Below are 9,796 nucleotides of genomic sequence, written 5' to 3' on the forward strand. Positions count from 1 at the left end.
GTACCCAGGATCATTCATTCTTCAATCGCCCGGAAAGCCAATTAATACTTGGGGGAAAAATAACATTTGGTCTACTTGATATAGTAAGCTAAACATAATGGCCCGTATTATGAAGTCGGGTTTAAAGGTGTGGTTTAAGTATGGATAGCCAATTGTAACATAAATCACTAACAGTTGAGATATCATATTTCAGCTCATTTGGCTCTCAAATCATTCATGATACAAATAATGAATGTTTATGAGTGCGATGGACAGAATACTTCATGGATCATTATTTCATATTTCATCTGTCCATTACACGAATGAAAAAAAAAGTTCATTAGTTTGTTTATATGACACCTGAAAACCGATTCTTTCTTTTTCATATGAAATTCATGAATTTCGATGCAAAGCATGCTCATACAGTGCGAGTTCGGTCTGTTGATTGTTACGTCATGACAACATGCATTCGCACTGCTGGTGCATGAGCTGCAGAGCTGGTGCTGATTGCACGAAAGGGTCTTTCCAAGGACCGTCTTTCGTGTCGCCCATCTTTTATGATGCGCTGTATGCGGGGTACTTCTGAAATGTATGATAAACAAATAAAATTTGTTAGCTAGCATTTAAACCAATTTGTATGCGATTTCATGATATGGCACATCATTTCATAAACAGAGATTTTGTTTTCTTGAACGGATGAATAAAATGTTTGCAGGTAATTTATTTAAAATGCGTTTCACATGGCGCATCATAATAAATGGGCGACACGAAAGATGGTTCTTGCAAAGACCCTTTTGTGTAATCGGCCCCGGCAATCTCGGTGCGCGAGTCCAATGGACAAAATCGTATGGATCCAAAATTGCACGTTTGGTAACTTCATTGCAAAGTGGGCTGAATGATCGATATCAAACAATCAATCAAATCACAAGGATCTATCTAGGTGTCATAAAATTGTCTAGGAAAAGATTGAAAATGTTATTGTCTTCACCATAGGCGGGGGAAGCGGGGGGGGGGGGGGACGGTCCCCTCTAAATTTGTTGTTGATGACCTTGTCAATTTATTTTCCTACGTCCCCCCTAAAATTTTTGGGTTGAGAACTTTTTTTTTTGCTTGTCAAATTTTTTTTGTTTGTCCCCTCCTAAAATTTTTTGATTCCGCCGCCAATGGTCTTCACCATGAATGAATCAGGAAAGAGCACAGTAAACATAAGAAATATACAATCTAGTAAAAATGTTGACACTTTAAGCTTGCCATAATTTTAGCACCGAGTTAGACCATGCTCCGAGTTAAACCTGGAGAGCGTTTCATGAAAGGACTTGTCGGACGTTTTATCTGACAAGTCCTGTTTTATCCGACAGTTAGCATAGTAACAATGCTTCTCAGCCAATCAAAATCAAGGAAAGTTGTCAGGTCTGACAACTTGTCGGACAGAAATGTTAATGAAACGCTCCCTGACTTCAGAATACGGGTTAGAACTAGAATCACGAAATTTGAGTTACTTCAGAAGAAAGTGGAATACGAGTTCCGAAGAAAGTCAATATGAGTTATTTCCGAAGACTAAAGTGGAAAGGCTTTGTTTTAAAAGGTAGACCCATTCGATTGCATTTTCTGCAAAAAAAAAGACTTATGAAAGCTTGATTAACATTTACCCTTTTTAATTACTTAATTAATTTGATCTATATAACATGAAGGTTTTCTTATATTAATGCAGGGGGACATGTCATTTTTCAGATTTAATAAAGTTTTGGTAGAAAAGCACACACATGATTTTATTAAAATGATTTTATCGATTACAATCATGTCAACATTATAACACTTAACTATTAATTGAATTTACAATCAAATACTCTCAGCGATTATGCGTTAATATATTGATTATCACCATTTTTTCCATTTGATAATTTTCAAAATCAATTTTACATTGCAGTTATTCATTATCAGCCGTTGAGATTATCATGATTGTTGTTCTACTCAAAGATTATTTTACAAATAATACAACCAGCAAAAAAAAACCAATCACAATGCCGTATATACATGTAAATACACCCGTATCACACTATATGAACACATATGAATTTTTCGTCAGAATATAGCCCCCACAGTGTACAGGCTGTAACTATTCCATACTTATGTTTCAAACTTTCCGGTAAATGTATCCATTTAAATGGATCAGTGTCAAATGCGTTATGACGTTATCCTGTCGCTTCATTCATTCGACAACATGCTCTCGTAGGTGACACACGCGTATTTTTGAGCTCCCGAACATTGTACCGCTTTAAAGATATGAAATAGATCTGAGATGAGCAACAGGTCCTACAACCTTAGACACCCACCAAGACTTCATCATCACCAGAAAGTGACCAAGAAAGCGAAGAAAAAAATGGATTCTACATCGAATTCTGCTTCAGAAAAAGTACTTGAACCTCAAATTCTTCATACCAATGAGGGTGCCTTAACGCAACTACACGCAAACGCCGACGACCTTGGCAGGAATAGTCACGTGACCGCAGATCCCGCGATCCCGCCCAATTCGGATCAACATAAGCAAAGCGACTCAACTGGGAGCAATCTTATCACCGAAATGAAGGGATTATTCGCCAAACTTTCTGCCGATATGAGCCAACGCTTCGATTCTGTTTCGGCTGACATTGCTGAGTCTAGGAAGGCGATTGAGGGGCTGAGAGAGTCGGTAGACTTCAATTCGGGTAGGATTGATCAAGTAGAAAAAGAAAAATTGCCCAGGTTGAAAGAGGAGATTGATTCAAAAACTAAACTATTGGAGGAAAAGATAACTCTCTTAGAAATTCACGAAAGAAAGCAAAATCTTTTGGTGTATGGAGTCGGGGAGCGGGGCATTAATGAGAATGTGTATGAAACTGTTTATGACATCTTTGTTCATTTTATGAAAATCTCGAGAACTGAAGCTGTCCGGATTCCCCTCGTAAATGCACATCGTCTGCCTGCCCCCCAACGAGCTAGTAACCAGCCCACGATTCGACCAATTATCATACGATTCGTCAGAATGGCGGATCGCGATCGCTTATTGAACGCGTATGAGCAGTCTTCAAGGCAACACCCCAAGCAGGCTGATGACATGCCTTCTACGAGCCAGGACTCTACTCGAAACATCCCCCAGGCCGCGACCACGCCAGGGACGTCCGATCAGATGACCACGCCCGATGAACAATTCGCCCGTGTCACCATCAGAACGGATCTCCCACCCGCCATGAAAAGGGAACGTGGACGCCTCGCTGCAGCTGCATTCAAGCTCCGCAGAGAGGAACGTTTGTCTACAAGAATCCGCATAAACGGAACGAAGATTTTCCTTCAAACGAGGCAACCAGCATCTGGGACATCGACTAGACCCGGAAAGTGGACCAACTTCGAAGTTAAGTAATCTTGTCTTTAATAATTATGTAATAACTTCTTCACAAATTATTTTCGAAGAATTTCCAGTTTTATATGCCAAACTTTAAACTGCTAAAAATTATTGAAGTTTCTTCACAAATTATTTTCGAAGAAATTCCGTTTTATACTGTATGCCGAACTAGTCTACCAACCTGATCAAAGTTATCGAAATCATAAACAGAACACTGGATTTTCAGATCATTATAATGTATTCACTTCTCAGGATTTATAAATTACCTTTTTCAAATTTGATGAAATGACAACCGATCTGAGAGTGTTTGAGTGTCATGTTTTTATATAGGCCTACCAATGTTTCATTTGCTGTACATTCACATTATCTACATGGAATTGCAAATGGCCACGATCCCGAGGAACGCGGACGTCTATCTTGCTGTAGCTGCATTCAAGCTCCACAGCGAGGAAAATCTGTCTACAGGAATCCGCATAAACAGAACGAAGAGATTTCCTTCAAACCACTGCATCTGAACATTGACAAGACCTGTGAAGTCAAGTAATCTGTCTGTCATACATAATTTCTCCACAACTTATTTTCGAAGAAATCTCAGTTTTAAATGCCGAACTATTATATTGAACTGGTCAAAACTGTTGAAATCATGAACAGAACAATATAAAAATGTTCAGGTCATTATAATATATTAACTTTTTCAGGATTTCTGAATTACTCTATTCGAAATTCGATGAATTGCCAACATGTAATTCTACCAATGAGTCTAATGTTTCCATTTGCAGTTCAATTTTACTTTATATTCTATACATGGGATCACAAATTGTCATGATTTAAGTATTCAATGATGCAGTTTATATGTTTTTTTTTCAACTATGAGTTGTGTTAATATTTGTTGATCATTCCAATTGACATTCAATGCATGGTCATTTGTTTTCATTTTTTTTTATTTATTTTGTTTCATTTGTTTCCATGTGTTCAAATACGTCGTGTTAATGCCATTGTTAATGCATGTATCCTAGATATCTTGAAAAGGTTTTGCTTTCCCCGTATTTAGGCAAAAATAAGATTATTTTTTGGTTGTTGTCCTCAACCGACCGACCCTCTGAAAATGGAACTATGAATTATAGCTTTAAAAAACTACTTTGGAAGGTTTTTGACAGTTATTTCTGCCACCCCCCCCCAAAAAAAAAGGTTTTAAAATAATAAATATTTTACGAAATTAATTTTTTTCCGACCAAAAATTGCAAATCATTCTCAAATAAAAACCTTTTTTCCGACTAAAAATTCCACTCATTGGACAACCAAAAAATTGTTCTTATTTCGATTAATTTCGTTGTTTGCTTATTTTCAGTTCATGCAAACAAGGTTCCTCGGTTGAACTCTTTTCGCAAAATGAAATTATAATAAAGATTTGCCGACCTTTGCGGCATACTTTATTTTAGATCCAAAATGTTCTATTACGCTCTTCCTGAATTGATGACGGGTGAAGGAATTGATCTTGTCATTGTTTGCATGTGCAAACCTTTTGATCAGCTTTTCACTGCTCGCAGTGAAAATACTCAAGCTGAATACAAATACTCAAGCAATGACCTTTTGTTAATTCATCCTTTTGGCCTGTTCAAGGTCTAATGATGAGGTCGTACTGAATTATTCTTTCGTTTTTCTCTTCCCACACGTGCTATTACGTAACATTCATTCTCGTTGCACAGAATGACTTCGTAAGTGGTATGCGTTTTTTTGTGCATTTGTTTATTTTGATTAGTTTAATTCTTTGTAGGTGTCTGTTACGTTTGTGAATATCCCTTTATTATGGCATGCTCATATACACAGATTCGCTAGGCATGTGGAACACTTAATACAATTTATTCTCATATAGGTACGGTTCTTCTTAAATTGATGGCTAGGCAAAGGAGTCTGGCTGCACTTCATGATTTCTTACGATTAAAACTATTTTGTTTGGCTCTTCGGCTCGTCGTATTTTATTTTTATTCTCATGAGTGTTCCGGAATGGTTGGCATCTCCGGTGCAAACGATCAGGGAGACAAAATTGAATACCTTACTGATTTACCAAGGCAATGACCGTTACCTTACCTTTTGATAATTCATGTTCTATCACAGCTCTAATGACAAGCTTCATAAATGTTGGCAAGTATTCATTATATCATCACGCCTACTTAATGAAGTATAATTATTGATGTATTTACTCCTATAGTACTCTGAAAGCTGTATATGAACCTCCCTATATGCATCTATGTATTTTTATTTTTTTATTTGTTCGCTTATTTATTTCCATCTATTTTCATTTCTTCGTGGCATGCTAAATGCATCTGTTGTATGGCAGATTTGTTGGCCATTACGGAATACTTAATTAGATTTTCATCTAGGTAGCACAAATTAAATGTATTCGTCCTTTATGGATGGCGTAATTGTTTAATAAATTTAGCGGGTTGCGTTCTCTTAAGACACTCAGTTTTACTTTTTACTGTTTGAAATTATCTTAACCATCCTTATCCTTTTTTTTCTGTTGATTTCTTTTATAAACAAATCTCGTTTTCAATAAAAAATAAATAGAAGAAAACTATCTTTAACAGATCAAATCATTCTTAGATTTTTTTTCGACAGTTTTTAGTTGTCGTGATCATTTTTCCAATAATTGTTGCATGTTATAAAAAATTAACTTTGTTCTTGTTCTGTTCTTATGTTCGTAAGAGTCAGTTGATATGAGTATATTGATAGTGTATATATTGTAGTTAGTGCAAAGTTGTCATATATTTGTTTCACTATGACGTTGAAGAAGATACAATTTTGTTTCTCCCCTTTCACTTGCAATCTCCTCTCTCTCTCCCCTTCCTTTGTTTCCTACATTAAGTATTAATTCATAATGTGTTTCCTTTACATCTACAAAAATCTCATTTTTTTTTTCTATCTGCTTTATTGAAAATCTATTTCTTAAACTTCGTTTACTACCAGGGAGCTCAAATTTCGTGTTTTTTGTAATGATGTATTACGATTTCTCATACCTGAGTCATGTGTTTTTCAATCCTGCGAAGATCTTTTTTAATTCATATGTTTTTGTAAATGTTATGTGTTTGTATTCCGTTTGTATCTGTTCACATTTACATGTTTTGTTTTGTCTTACATTTTTCTTTCATACCCTCGCCGGAATAGTAGGTCTATACTCTGAATCACCTCTCCAGGATACTGTGCTTTATCATATTTGTTGTATTTTCTACCCGTCACAAAACGCTCGTATTATCAATGGTTTAAATGGATACATTACATAATCATTTAGCGTTTAATTCTCTTCCAGATGATCAATACGACGATGCTATAGCCAATTCCTTAACTGAGTATATTTCTAACGAGCAATTTAAAAACATGTTGTGCAATAATAACGATAAAAATATATTTTCTTTATTTCATTTGAATATTAGAAGCATTAATAGACACTTTGATGATTTTCAATTGCTCTTAGATAATTCATCTCAATGTCTTCCCTCTGTAATTGGGCTCACTGAGACTTGGTTGTCCACGAATCCTAACCCACCTTTTGCCTTATATGAACACGATTTTATTTTCAATAGTCGGATAGAAAAGTCTGGGGGCGGTGTTGGCCTATACGTTTCAAAAAAATATTCTTTCAATATTTGCAAGGATGTTACTATAATGAATGATATCTTAGAATCCCTTTTTATTGAAATCCAATTGCCAGGCCGGAGAAATATGATAATTGGTGTAATTTACCGCCCTCCAAATAGCAATAACATTGACTTCCTGTCATCCCTCAGGAATATTTTGCATAATCCAGTAATAAATAATAAAGATTGTTGTATAATGGGCGACTTCAATATCAACTTACTAAAATATAATAATGAAAGTTCATGTCATGATTTTTTAGAAACATTTTTATCAAATGCATTCTTTCCTCTTGTTACTAAGCCAACTCGTGTCACTAATGTATCGGCAACATTGATTGATAATATCTTCAGTAACATTATTCCGCATCCCAATTCATATGTCATACTGTCTGATATATCTGATCATTACCCAATTTTCTCTCAGTTTACTCTTTCTAATTTAAGTAGTGGTGGACAGCCTCCCAAATTAAGACGTCAAGCTTCCCCTGAAAACATAGCTAGACTCGGAGCGAGTTTAGAACACGTAGACTGGTCAAATGTCTACAACACTGATAATGTTAATAGTTCGTACAACACATTTTTAGATATTCTGAATAAAGAACTAGATGCGTGTATTCCCCTTCAAAAATGTCAAACAAATTATAAAATTACTCCTAGACTTCCCTGGATATCGAAATCTCTTTTAAAGTGTATAAATAAAAAGAATAAATTGTACTACAAATACAAATCCGAATTTACAGATAGAACAAAACAAAAATATACTTCATATAAGAATGCTTTAACCAGAATTTTGCGTTTTGAAAAGAAGAAATATTTTACAAGTCGCTTAGAGTTGTATAAACGCGACATGCAGAATACCTGGAAAGTCCTCAAACAAGCTATGAATTTAACCAAAAACAAAAATGAAATTACTAAGATAAAAAGAGATAATGATGTAATCGATAATCCCAACCTAATTGCTAACCTGTTTAATACACATTTTTCCTTAATTGGTGAGAAGTTAGCACAAAAAATACCTACATCAAATAAATCTTTTAGAGATTTTTTAAATCCTCCAAATTCAAGCTCTATTTTCTTTGTTCCAACTCACAGGAATGAGGTAATGGATATTGTTTCTCATTTAAATAACAAAAAGAGTTCTGGTTTTGATAGTATCAACAATGTTATATTAAAGGGGATAATACCTTTTATTGTTGATCCACTCGTACATATATTTAATTTGTCTTTTTTAGATGGGATAGTGCCAAATACGATGAAGATAGCAAAGGTCATTCCATTGTTTAAAAAAGGCGACAATCAAGATGTGAACAATTATCGCCCTATATCTTTATTGTCATCCCTCTCAAAAGTTTTAGAAAAATTGATATATAAAAGAACAATTGCTTTTTTAAAAGATCATGATATTTTTTGTGATAATCAATATGGGTTTAGAGCAAAACATAGTACAAATCATGCGTTATTATCACTTGTTGAAAAGGTAGCCCATGCTCTCGATTCATCTTCTCATATGGTTGGAATACTCCTGGACTTCTCCAAGGCCTTCGACACTATCAACCACAACATTTTACTTCATAAACTTTCACATTATGGTATACGTGGGAAGGCTTTGGAGTGGTTCAGGAGTTATCTTTCCAATAGAAAACAATATATTTTTCTGAATGGCTGTTCCTCTGAATTGCGGGATATTACTTGTGGTGTCCCTCAAGGGAGTTTGCTAGGCCCTCTATTGTTTATTATCTATATCAACGATTTTTATAGATCATCAGATATGGCATCTTTTATATTATTTGCTGACGATACAAACTTGTTTTTCTCTCATTCAAATCCAAACACCCTTGTTGAAATTGTGAATACTGAACTAAAAAACATTACTCAGTGGATTCGAGCAAATAGATTATCTCTAAATTTAGAAAAGACCAAATATATCCTTTTTAGTAATTCAATTGATGCCTTACCAGCTGATATAGTTTTTGATGACACTCCCTTAGAAAAGGTATTATATTCTAAGTTTCTTGGTGTAATAATTGACAATAAGCTTTCATGGAAGATTCATATCGATAATATTTCTAAAAAGATTTCACGCAACATAGGTATACTAAATAGACTAAAGATCCAACTTCCACCTTCTGCCTTACTAACATTATATTTTTCTCTAACATTACCGTATTTGAATTACGGCTTACTTGCTTGGGGCAACGCTCACCAAACTATCTTAGACAAACTTTTAATGTTGCAAAAAAGAGCGGTTAGAATTATTAATCAAGTAGATTTTCGTGCTCATACTGATCCACTTTTCTATGATAGTAGTATTCTGAAAGTAAAAGATTTATATCTGCTTCAATTAGGTCAATTTATGTTTAAGTATACTAACGATTTGTTGCCAAATTCTTTCGAGAATATGTTTTTAAGAAATCGCGCAATTCATTATTACCCAACGAGACGATCAGAAGAGTTTCATTTGCCTTTGCTTAGAACTCTCTTCGCTAAAAATACGTTTATATATGAAGGTCCAAACCTCTGGAATTCCTTTTCTGATTACTTAAAAAATTCTCCTTCTTTACATGTATTTAAAAAAAGATTGAAATTATCGTTACTCTTAAAATACAAAGATTAAGTTATTGTTCCTGCTACGCGCGCACCCATACATTATCTGTCCTGATCATCTGAATGATTTTGCATTATCACTCTTGCTTTCTTTTATTATTTATTCCATACGCGCAGTGTTACCTTATTTAAATATTTAAATTTTAAAATGTTTTATCTGATGCTATGACAATTTTGTTTCGACAGTAATTCTTCAGGG

This window comes from Lytechinus variegatus, chromosome 12, assembly GCF_018143015.1.
Source record: "Lytechinus variegatus isolate NC3 chromosome 12, Lvar_3.0, whole genome shotgun sequence".
Classification (NCBI taxonomy): domain Eukaryota; kingdom Metazoa; phylum Echinodermata; class Echinoidea; order Temnopleuroida; family Toxopneustidae; genus Lytechinus; species Lytechinus variegatus.